We start from the raw sequence: 12778 nt of genomic DNA on the forward strand, positions 1-12778 counted from the left end.
CAGAACCTCCCACCCATCCTATCCCCCACCCGCTCCTTGTCCCCTGACTGCCCCCTCCTGGGACTCCTGCCCTTAACAGCCCCCCGGGACCCCACCCCCATCAAACCCTCCCCCCGAATCTCTGCCCCATCCAACCACTCCCTGTTCCCTGACTGCCCCCAGGAACCCCTTATCCTACCACCCGGCCCCCTTACCATGTCTGGGAGCCACGCCGCATGACCAGAGCCAGACACGCTGCCATGCCACCGTGCATGAGTGCGCAGCCCTGCCGCCCAGAGCGCTGGTGGCGTGGCTGCTGGGGAGCGGGGACAGCAGAGGAGGTACCGGTAGTTAACCTCCCCAGCCAGGAGCTCAGGGGCTGGGCAGGACCTTTGCTCAAGGTGTGAGAACTTTCCTCAGAAGCAAAACTTCTAGAGGTACCAAATAAAATTGTTTAACAGGAACACAGAAAAATTGACTAATTTTAAGGGTAGGCTCATATTTCTGTGTCACAATGGTCTTACATGGTTTATAAAATCTCCCTCTACACTACCTTAGAGGCCAAATAACTGTGTGTTTAGTTCTTACTTATTTATTTTTGAAAGTTTTTTATTTTGTTTTGTTTCCTACACACTAGAAAATTCTTGTACCAAGACCTCAAATCGTGTTTTTGAACTATTTAGTTCAGATAAAGATTTTGCAGGTTTTTTTCCTTCAGAGGCTTTAAGTTCAACCTTCATTGTCTCAGTTTTTGCCTCTAGTTTTGTATAGGTAAATTTTTAATTTCCAGTGTATGAGGAGCCTATAGGATGGATTCCAAATAAATTTCATTTTTCCTCATAACCCTGGCAGAAGATACAGCAGAACTTATTTGTCAGCCCTACTTTTGAGTATCAGAGTTTGGGCGTTGATGTGTAAAGCTGTTGATGCTGAGTATCTCTTTCATACCTCCATCCCAGCTGACGTAGAAATCTGTGGCAAGAAATTGTCTGCCTCTTCTGAACTCCTTGGTTTTTAAAACAGAAAACAAATCTCAGTCTACAGAGTGCTGAATAAAATGACCCCAGAAAAAAACCCTACTGCTCTGAACCCCCCCAAAATATAGGTCACAGAGATATTACTAGCAAGACATGGGCAGGACTGTAGGAGGAGAAACTTCTTCCTATGCTACAGCGGGTAAGTTCAAAGTGGGGTGAAGGAATATTGCATTGTGTCTTCTTCAGCTTTGTGGCGAGCAGCAAAGGTCAAAATGAGACCTATGTAGATGAGGACACTGTTACAGTCTCTAAATGTGCTATTCCCCAGACTTCAGTAAAAGTTAAGGTGGTTGAAGACAAGGAAGGGAAGTCTTCAAAGGGATGGTCTAGATAATACTTAGTCCTGCCATGAGTGCAGGGGACTGGACTAGATGACATCTCGAGGTCCCTTCCAGTTCTACAATTCTATGATTCCTGACTCTGTATAGTCAGCTATATGGATATAGTTGGTTGGCAGCAGCAGACCAAAACTGTACATAAAATATCTATAAAAGTTAACCTCCCCATAAATTGTGACTTTTTCGATAATACTGTTCATTTAAGAGTTTGAACAAATTTCCGTTCCCAAAATTGTAGGGAAAAACTTCATGCCAGTTTGTAAGCTAAGGTAATAAAACTTTTTTAAAAAGATTGAAGTGGAAAGTCCAGAGTTCCAAGCAAATAGCTAAATTAATCAAGGAATTTTCAGTGTTGCCAACTCTCACCATTTTGTCATGAGTTCTTCAATATTTTGGTGTGCATTAAAGCCCCATCTGCTGGAATTGTGAGATTACGTGAGTCTCACCCTAATAGTTGCAGAGAAGAGCTGAAAAATGCAAAGCAAAAGTACCCTGAAAGCTCAAACCAGAAGACAAATAATAAATTTTATTCATTTTAAGCCAATTTCATGATTTTTAACACTTGAGGTTGGCAGTACTGCATTAGCTTCCATTCATGATTCAATCTTTATAGTTATCTCAATCTATTTTGATTTTAATTTAGAAATGAATTTTGCACAAAACATTATTCCCCAGAAACAGTACCCATGATGTATTTTGAAGCTTGATGCATGAAGAAATACCTCTTATGCTCACTAATAGAAAAAAAGCCAGCTGGTAAAAGCTGAAATAGCACAGAAATACACTTATTTACATCATAAAGTTATGGGCCATAAGGGACTTGGACATATTTTGTAGCTCTTGATGTTGATGTATAACTGTCTGTGTTACATATTGATATTGTATGCATCCGATGAAGTGAGCTGTAGTTCACGAAAGCTTATGCTCAGATAAATTTGTTAGTCTCTAAGGTGCCACAAGTACTCCTTTTCTTTTTGAGAATACAGACTAACACGGCTGCTACTCTGAAACCTGTCATATTGGTATTAATGTATTTGTAGTGTGTAAATATATTTTTTCTTTCAGAGTTTGAATTTAGCTAAAATTGATCACTGTGTTCAAGTACACAGTGAATTGTTCTATTGTAGATGTATGAAATGTGGTTAAGGGGGGAAACTATTCTTTGTAAGAAGTATGCTATGTTCATATTTTGTTTTCCTTGTTTTGTGATTAGTACTTGATTTGAGGAATAATGGGGTTGGGAAGTTCAGATGTATAGCTGTAGGGGAGAGGTGGTTTTAGTGGGCTACATAGCTGCAAGGAAATGCCTGCTTCCATAAGGAGAGACTAAATAGCTTTGAGCCACTGTTTAGGTCTTCAACTCTGAAATTAGCTTTTAAAACGGCATCAGGTTATCCCTCTCAAATTGGTACTTTTGCTTGTCAGAGTCTAGAGCTCCTTAACCATCCTGAATGTCTGGCTGTCGGAACCCTCCAGACTCCCAAACAACTGGATAGCTCACCCTGTCTCCTTCGAAGGGGCTAAAATGAGCCCAGGATGAGCTGTGCCTGCCTCTTAAAGATATTAAGTATCAGAGGGGTAGCCATGTTAGTCTGTGTCCACAAAAACAATGAGGAGTCCAGTGGCACCTTAAAGACTAACAGATTTATTTGGGCATAAGCTTTCGTGGGTAAAAAACCCACTTTGGGTTTATGTCCAAATCTGTTAGTCTTTAAGGTGCCACTGGACTAGTCATTTATTTTAAAGATATTAGGATGTGACACCTTTTAAAAGCACCCCAGGTACATGCAGTAGTTTAACTTCTATCTCCCTTCCTTTTTTTTCATTTATCTACACTTGTCAGAACCAAAACCAGTGCACAAGTGATTTTTTTTTTTAAAATAGTCTATTGTGCCACAGTGGATCCTTCACTTGGGATAGAAACTACAGAGGATGGCCACAGATGTGGTAACTGCTTCATCTTTCCCTCTCATATGATAGGTTCACAGTTTAGTAAAGAGAAGAGATCCGGCATACATGACTCTTTCAAAATGCAAGTTTCAAACTTATGGTTAAGTTACTTGTCTCATGCTGCAACTGAAGAACTGAGTCATGTTCTGTTTTTATAATAGTTTTTCCAACCTTTTTATGTGTAAATGATTCTGTTTGGTATAACTTAAGATGTTTGGAACAAGAATCTAGATCCTCTCCTTTTGCATTTCATTGTGGCATTTGAAGTAGGCTGGAACACCCTTTCTGTCTGGTCACAGGATTTAACTCTTAGACCTTGTCTACATAGGAAAGTTTCACCTGTATAACCTAACATGAATTTAAATTGGTTTAACTAAATCAGTGCCTACTTGTATGGATGGCACTCTTACTTGGGTTTAAAAATGGCTTTTTCTCATTTTTTGCTTAAACCTGTTTCCAATCAAATTAAGTCATACGAGGAAAAAAAGCCAAAGTTGATCAGGAATAGGTTTTGAGCTTTTTTTTTAAAAAAAGAGAGAAAGGAAAAGCCATTTTAAAACCTAAATGAAAGCGTCATCCATACAGGAGTTGGCATACATTAGGTAAAGATTAAAGTGGTGTAACTTTCTCATATAATCAAGGCCTTAGATGAAAGTGAATGCATTATTTAATTTTAGTTGAGATATTGAAGGAATGAAAGATGCATAGAATATTTTTTTGGGAACCTCTTCACTTCCTCCCCGTCCTCCCCCCTTGAAATTGTAAATGGATTCTCTTTTCCCATAACCGGGCAAGTAATGCTAAAATAGAATTTGAATAACTGTTTCAGAAGTGAATGAAACAGGAATACATTTAAAATCACAATTTTTCTTTCTAGAGTTTCATCAATACATGTAAAATAAATTAGTACCGTAAGGAAGCTTCAGTTAAAACTTCCTTTTAGCATAATGCCAGCTTTATCCAGGGAATTTCTGTTAGGAAACAGATTCCTTATTTTTCAGCAAGAAGGTTGCCTGCACTTCAGGCTAACAATTGACAGTATTGTACAGATTCTTCTTATATAAACACAACCTTTATTTTCCAGAACACTCTGCCAGTGCTATGCTAGTTCTGGAACATAGTGTAACATCTTACTCTGAAACCTGTCATTAAAGCATCATCCGTGTTAGTCTGTATTCGCAAAAAGAAAAGGAGTACTCGTGGCACCTTAGAGACTAACAAAAATTTATTTGAACGTAAGCTTTCGTGAAAGCTTATGCTCAAATAAATTTTTGTTAGTCTCTAAGGTGCCACAAGTACTCCTTTTCATTTTGCTTTAAGGGATTTTGCTGCTTTATTTTTGTAGAGATGATACTGAAGTATTTTGTGCAAACCACTGAAGATTCTTTATCCTTAAGTTTGTTAATTTTTCTAATGTTAAGTGACCTTTTGAAAAGGATGTGATGCTGCTTGAGTAAACATTTATCATTCTAGAAGACAGATGAGAAGCAATCAGAAGGCTTAATAATAAATGATAGCTGAAATAGTTACAGCATCTATGTATTCTTAGTAATATATTTGCATAAACAAAAGGGGGATTAAAATAAGTAGGAAAAAATTACTTGTCAAAACAAAAACCTAATGTCTGATTTAGGAAAATCTTTTGATGGATTTAAACTTGAAAATAATTGACCAAAAAGGTGTTGGTTTTATGTTGTAACCCATAACAAAATCAGTGTTGGTACTTAGGGCAATATATTTGGGTAATCAATAACGTAAAAAGACAAATGTTTATATCCCCTTGTTTCAGTATGAGATGGTACAGCTGTATACTAAAATTCCCAGCTGCATAATTATGCAAACGGCATAATGCCTCACTTTAACAGCAGTACCATAGAAGTGGGGGTGCGGGGGGATGGGGGATGATGATGTAGAAGACTACTTGTATTACACATCCAATTCTTTTTTTATAAATGACTGTTATATAGTAGTACATTGCTTTCAGTGAAATGCATGTAGCTGGTACTGCTGGGCTATGTTATAGTTGCCCTTTGACTAAACAAGAATGTCACTATTCTTCAAAATTAAATTGTCATATCAGAAATTGCATACATTCAAGTGAACAGTCACTTCATTGACATGAAACACTTCTGTTTGTTCTAAGATTGTGTACAATACACTAAAAATGTAGAAACTGACTTCCAGTTTTAAATAGCATACCTGTTTGCACGTTTACTTTGCACTCATACTATAGTGCATGCTCATGCATACATGGTTAAATAGCTGCTTGGCTAGCCGTGTGTGCATGCCAGCCCCAGACTTGCTTGATTATAGTTCTCCATTCAAAATATTTTCTCAGTACTATAAAACAAAAGGTCAGTAAACCAGTTTAGTAAATATCACAGGATTGGTTACATTTTTGTGTGTTAAAAAACAACTACCACCCCAAACCTAATTTGTTACTGTTGAAAATCAGTTCAAACCAAAATGGCTTTTGTCATAATAATTTAAGTGTCACTTCAGATGCAGCGCTCTATTGGAGTCACTTCCATATCTATCTGAATGTTCTAGTATGCAAGTAGTTAAATATTATGTGGCTTGTAATTGTGGTTTTGCTCAGAAAAGTGACTGAATAGCACCACCTTTATCAACATCTGCTCTGTTTTCAGAGTGGTATCTGTTTGTTAACATTCTTTGCTACCTTTCTACTAAACTGCAGAATCACTTGCTCTGTGAGTGAGCTGGGTTGTCTTGCTGTAACCAACACTACTGTTAAATTCCACTGGAGAAACATTATTGCATATGGTGATGAGCAAACAAGAAAGAAGACTGCTTGAATTTTAGATCACGAGTTGAGTTTTCAGGGATGGCAGGAGGGGGAAAAAAACTTTTTTACTTAAAAACTGAACTGTTTTGATCTCGAAATGAAGGTGAAAGACACATGATGCTAAAATGTCAGTTTTTAAAGGCACCTCTCAGAGTACAAAAAGTTAATACCTTTTATACAGGACTTTATGTAAGACTCTAATATTGAAATTGTTTACCATTTTCTAGTATTCTTTCCCGAATCAAATATAAATAGGCAAATAGATTAGAAATAGAGCCTTCTTTAGACATTAATTTCTAGGACTTCTCTTATGTATGTACTTGGTTTAGATAACAAATTTCATTTTAAAAGTAACCTCAATATTCCTCCTCTTGTGCATAAAATATTTGTTGATATTAATTTTTCTTCTATTAAATATATTTTCACTATGCATGTGACAAAGATTAGCTCTGATTTTGTTTTATCACTTTTCTATAATTTGTATATATAAAAATAGTATAATTCTGTCTGCCTAATGTTTCAGACTGCTGTTAGTCACTTTTTATGCCATGTTTAATCTGTCTTCCATGGAAGATCCTTTCCCAGACCAAAGTCCAGACCAGGAAACTATTGCAGTATTCCTCTAAAAGTGGATCAAACCAGAAGGTTATCTGTGCATAGACTATCTTGTATTTTGCAAGTTGCATAAATAGTTGCGCATATATATATATATATATATAAAAAAATCAGGAATCCTGCAAAATCATATTCTGCTTATATCTGTGTTGAGTTCTAACTGTCTAGCTGAAAGGCCTCTTGACAGTTCCTTAGTCACCAGAGTATCTGTCTGGTGTGCTGATGAAAAGCATATTGAAGATTCAGACACACATTTAATACCTAAGTCCTAAGGAGAAGCAGGTTTTAGTCTCTTGGTGGGGATCTGGTTCAAATTACTATCTTAGTATGTTGGAAACAAATTACATAACCAAAGCCTTTTCAGCATGATTAGAATTTTTTAAAATATAATTCAAGATTTTGTACCCTTAAATAGAATGAAGCAGGTTTTTTTTGGGGAAAAAATCATTATTTAGTGACTTACCGGAGTCTCTGCGAATCTGTTCCAAACTCTAGTGGGGTAGTGTGGTGGTAAAAATGTACCAATATGGTATATGCTGGAGTTGTGTTAGCGGGAAGCAACGCAATGAAGGGCTGGATGTTGTGGGACCTGAAAAATAAGTAAAGTTAGTCTTGTCCTGTGTGTTCCTCCTCTGAGTACATATTAAATGTAGTAAACATTTTGTGCAGAATACCTTCTTCCTGCTCTTCCTTAAAATATTTTCTACATACATCTGCATAAGAAATGGATATTAATTTTAAATATGTTCTGCTAATATCCTTCCTCTTAAGAGGCGTTGGTTAATTGTTTCCTGTTTTTGTACCAGAGCTATAATGGAGGCACATTATTTTAAAACACTTCCAAAATGTACAGAAGTGCAACAATAGCTGTGACCTGAGAGAGCAAGGTCACACCCAGGCCCATTTCCTGTTTTGTTCTTGGGGAAACTAAAGGTTTCACTAAATACTGGATAAAACTAAGGAACCATCTATTCTGCAAATGTTGGCGGGGGTGGGTGGGGTGGGGGATGGAAGAAGTTATGTAAAGTAAATACTATTTGATAGTTTAGATCTACAGTGTTAACAAATCACACAATTTAGGATTTGAAGTTTTCCTTCTAAACTTTGTTTTTATATCTGTTAATTCTTTTCAGAGTATGTACAGTGCTTGAATAGGCTCTGGGTTTTCTTTATTTGTGGATAAATATGGCAGGAATGTCCAATAATGTAGAACTACACCTCTCAAAACTACTTGGTTGTGCAGTGTAAGCTCTATTTGCAGATCTTTTATTAAAAAAAAAAAAGAGAGAGAGAGAGAAAAGAGACTCAAACTTGCAATACAAGTAAAATTAGAAATGCAAAAAGTACCCCGACACTAACCCTTTTCAGTACCTTGGGAGTGGCAGTCTTCTTTTCCAAAAATCTCTTGGCAGTGGAAGTATATCAATGCAGTGTAACTCAAGTTGGCATAACTTTATTTTAGCAGAGAGCTGTTGCAGGACTGGAGAAAACTGTTTTAAAAAACTCAAAATAATGATTACTTTGTAGTACGAATTTGTATAGCTACTCTAGATCATCGGGATATTTACTTTAAACAAGTCCTAACCAAGCCAGAGATTTTGGTTTCTGTAGGCTTTGGTAATTCAGTTGTCATACATAACTTGCTTCCCAAGTAAAATCAGGAAAGTTCAATAAGACTTAATTTTTTTAAGGATTTGTTGAACTTGATACCCTTTTTGATCTATTTTTTTAGAATGTTAAATCCAATGAGACTGAAAGAGGATCAAAATATAAACCAAATATAAATATGGATTCCTGAGTTGCAAGTAAATGATCTTTCAGTATTTGTGATTTTAAGGAGTCAAAACTGACTGTGCTAACGGTGCTTAGGTCATGCATAGTTTCACTAAGCTAGGAAGTATTTCACCATTGTGCTGCAGCACATCCTGAATATGTAAACAACACCACTATTCATTCTGAGTTGCTGCTTTGCAGTAGTAACTTTCCTTTCCTTCTAATCCCTTCTCAGAGAACAGAAACATATTTGCCTTGTCCAATTTAAATAAAAGTTTATTAAAGATGAGCATGTAAACTACCACTTCACTATAACATTAGTCTTATCAAAATTAAACTGTAATGAAATGTATAATGTGGGAGTGTTTCAGAATATTTTAATGTACAATGAACGTGTTTGCACAAACAAGGCGTGGCTCAGTCCTCCATATGTTTAAACACAATATTACTTATGTGAGAAGCCTCAGTAGCTTAACTGGAACAACTTAAGTGAGTAAAATTACACATGCACATGTGTCTGCAGGATTGGAGCCTGAATTTGTATAAGTGAATCATCAATCCTGTTAATGTTGAAAAGTATTAATCATAGTATCTATTAGGGCTGTTAAACAATTTAAAAAAAGTGAGAGCTTAAAAATAATTAATTGCAGTTTTAATTGCACTGAACAACAATAATAGAATACCATTTATTTAAATATTTTTGGATGTTCTCTACATTTTCAAATATATTGATTTGAATTACAGCACAGAATTCAAAGTGTACAGTGCTCACTTTCTGTTTTATTACAAATATTTGCAGTGTAAAAAAGATAAACAAAAGAAATAGTATTTTCAATTCACCTCATACAAGTACTGTAGTGCAATCTCTTTATTGTGAAATGCAACTAACAAATGTAGAATTTTTTTACCTAACTGTGCTCAAAAACAAAGCAATGTAAATCTTTAAAGCCTACAAGTTCACTCAGTCCTACTTCTCCAATCACAAAGACTAACAAGTTTGTTTACATTTACAGGAGATACCGCTTCTTATTTACAATGTCACCTGAAAATGAGAACAGGCATTTGCATGGCACTGTTGTAGTTGATGTCGCAAGATATTTACATGCCAGATATGCTAAACATTTATGTGCTCCTTTATGCTTCAGCCATCATTCCAGAGGACATGCTTCTGTGCTGATTATCGAGCAGAACCTGTCATGATCCAAAGCAGTGTGGACTGACACACTTTCATTTTCATCATCTGGTTCAGATGCCACCAACAGAAGGTTGATTTTCTTTTTTGATGGTTCTGGTTATGTAGTTTCCAAATCGGAGTATTGCTCTTTTAAGACTTCTGACAACATGTTTCACACCTTGGAAGGCACTTCAGATTCTTAAACCTTAGGTCGAGTGCTATAGCTATCTTTAGAAATCTCACATTGGTTCTTAAACCGAACAACATTTGCTGGATCGTCATTTGAGACTGCCGTATCACAAAGTATATGGCAGAATGTGGCCATATACAGAGCAAGAGACATACAATTCTGTCCCAAGGAGTTCAGTCATAAATTTTATTAACGCATTATTTTTTTCAACGAGTGTCATCAGCATGGAAACGTCCTCTGGAATGGTGGCCGAAGCATGAAGGGGCATACGAATGTTTAGCATATCTGGCATGTAAATATCTTGTAACTCTGGCTACAAAAATACCATGCGAACTCCTGTTCTCACTTTCAGGTGATCTTGTAAATAAGAAGCGGGCAGCAGCATCTCCTGTAAATGTGAACAGACTTGTCTTAGCGATTGGCTGAACAAGAAGTAGGACTGAGTGGACTTGTAAGCTCTACAGTTTTGCATTGTTTTGTTTTTGACTGCTGTTATATAACAAAAATCTACATTTGTAAGTTGCGTTTTCATGATAAAGAGATTGCACTATAGTACTTGTATGAGATTAATTGAAAAATACTATTTTTTTCTTTTTTACCATGCAAATATTTGTAATAAAAATAATAGAAAGTGATTACTGTACACTTTATATTCTGTTGTAATTAAAATCATATATTTGAAAATGTAAAAAAAAATCCAAAAATATTTATAATACATTTCAATTGGCATACTATTACTGTTCTACAGTGTGATCAAAACTGTGGTTAATTGCGATTAACTTTTAAAATCAAGTTAATTTGTTTTGAGTTAATCACTTGAGTTAACTGTGATTAATTGACAGCCCTACTGTCTATTAACTTGCTAAGAGGTATAAAAGTGACATTGATACCTATTTTCCTAGATTGTGTGGGGTTGGCCCTGGTAGGGATATAGAAAACCTCAGTTTATGGAGGCATCTTTGTATTTAAAAAAACGAAACAAAACAAAACAAAAACCCCCCAAAATCAGTCATTCTAAGCTTTGTCTCTTTGAACATGTGGAGTACTTCTGGACAAACACTGTTTTTGAATTCCAGGAGCTGGCCCTGATTTAGAATCTGATTTTACTGCATGAGTAGTGTGTGGGTTTTGTTTTTGTTTTGTTTGTTTGTTTTGTTTTTTTGGCAAATAGGTTCAAGTACCTCTATCAGAATGCTGCTTCTTTTGTACCTCATTAGCCTCTGCATACTTAGTGCAAGACTAACAAAACAGAGAATATCAAAATGTTTCACTTTTTTCTGGAGGGGAGGGAATGAGTAATGTTTAAATCATTAGTCTTACTTATGTTTCTCTAGTATTTTTACTAAGGGAAAACTTCTTGAGATTATTTTAAAACTGCTGCAATCCAGTTCCTATTTCTCTGCCCCTTCTCTCTCACCTCCCCCGCCTCCCCGAACCCAGCTGGGGGGCCAGATACTCACATTCCCTACCCACTAGAGCCTAGTTGCAGGGTGCCCTCGTCCCAGATACTTGAACCCCCTCCCCCCCACCCGCCTCCAAAAAAACCAACCCTCAAGGATCCAAAGAGAGAAACAGCCTGATGCTGGTTCCTGGGCTTGTTGAGTTTCCTGCATGCTGTCTCCTTTCTTCAGGGTGTGCTGGGAACTGCAGCTGCCCGGAACCCTCCAGCTCCCTTCCCTGGGCAGTGTCTTCTGCCAGGTCCAGTGCCCCCTAGTGGTGGGCAACAGCTCTGCAGCCTGCTTCTGTGGTGGGGGCAAAGGAAATTCTGCACAGAACATTTAATTTCTGTGCAAATTCTGCATTGTGTAGTGGCACAGAATTCCCTCAACAGTAAAAGTTTACATTGGTTTAACCAAGTTTTAAAACAGATTTAAGTTAAACCAGTATAACTTTCTCTTATAGGCATCCCACTATAGAGCTTTAATGAAGATGCTCTAAGCTGATGGGAGAGAGCTCTCCTGTTGGTGTAGTTAATCTACCTCCCTGGGAGGTGGTAGCTATGTCAGCAGGAGAAACTCTTGCCAACATAGCACTGTCTAAACATGTGGTTAGGTAGGTATAACTGCATGGCTTGGCATGGGGATTTTTCACATCCCTGAGCGATAGTTAGACCAGTATAGGTCTGTAGTGTAGACCAGACCTTTAATTACTGATATCTAGCTTAATGGTCTACCTGACTTCAGATATGAGGTATAGAGCATGCTCTCAACCTCCTCATACTTCTGTGTAACAATAGTATACTTGTGGAGTTCAGACATTATTATAGCAGTCTTTCTCAGAATAGCATCCTGACTTTTACCTACACAGAAAAGGTGTCTGCTGCTAGCTACTTGTCTGACAAAAATGTGCCTAAAGTTCAATAAATCGTTCAGCCCGTCATAGAGTATAATTTATTATATTGATACTATTTACAGTGAACTATTGATGTGCATGATACATCATAGAACAAAAACTGATTCCCTGTCCAGAAGAACTTGCATCCAGTTACAGGGACACCATCAACTTAAATAGAGCTTCTCTGAAATGTTTTAACCTCCTCTTAAAAGTAAGCACATAAGATTACTATAACTGAAACATTAGTCAAATATCTTTTTTAGTTTGTGCATTTGACAGTATTTTGTATCTATGAAGCTATTTTCCCTTTTCTGTGTGTTCAGGATTCTGGGACGGGGAGGGAAAACATTTTTAAAATAAGAAAATTTGTTAGTAAAACCATCAGTTGACAGTGAGACTCTGACACAAGTATAGTACCTCATAATACTTGCAGTTAACTTTTTTTTTAAGTTGCTTGGGCTTTAAATTGACTGTTTCTAGGAGGAAATAATCACAGGAACCAGGGCAGCCATATAAGCACACATACTAGTGATTGCAATTTTTAATATTTAATTTTATTGATTTTTCAGAAAATATGCACAT

At 36.8% G+C, this 12778-nt stretch overlaps 1 protein-coding gene and 1 long non-coding RNA gene across 4 annotated transcripts in view; one reads left to right on the forward strand and one right to left on the reverse strand.

Annotated features, from left to right (window-relative positions):
* Nucleotides 1–12778, forward strand: part of GNB4 (G protein subunit beta 4) — a 53904-nt gene that overhangs the window by 12156 nt on the left and 28970 nt on the right. The window lies entirely within an intron of this gene.
* On the reverse strand, nucleotides 568–7606 carry LOC125642149 (uncharacterized). Of its 3 annotated transcripts, XR_012669845.1 has the most exons (5): nucleotides 7400–7606; nucleotides 7189–7314; nucleotides 5504–5644; nucleotides 1721–1821; nucleotides 568–985 (listed from the first exon to the last, which is right to left on the reverse strand). It is a non-coding gene; the product is annotated as an uncharacterized LOC125642149 (long non-coding RNA). The 3 variants fall into 3 exon arrangements; XR_007358315.2 differs by lacking the exon at nucleotides 7400–7606 and having other exon boundaries at nucleotides 7189–7373; XR_012669846.1 differs by lacking the exons at nucleotides 1721–1821; nucleotides 7400–7606 and having other exon boundaries at nucleotides 7189–7373.

Source organism: Caretta caretta, chromosome 9 (genome assembly GCF_965140235.1).
Source record: "Caretta caretta isolate rCarCar2 chromosome 9, rCarCar1.hap1, whole genome shotgun sequence".
Lineage (NCBI taxonomy): Eukaryota > Metazoa > Chordata > Testudines > Cheloniidae > Caretta > Caretta caretta.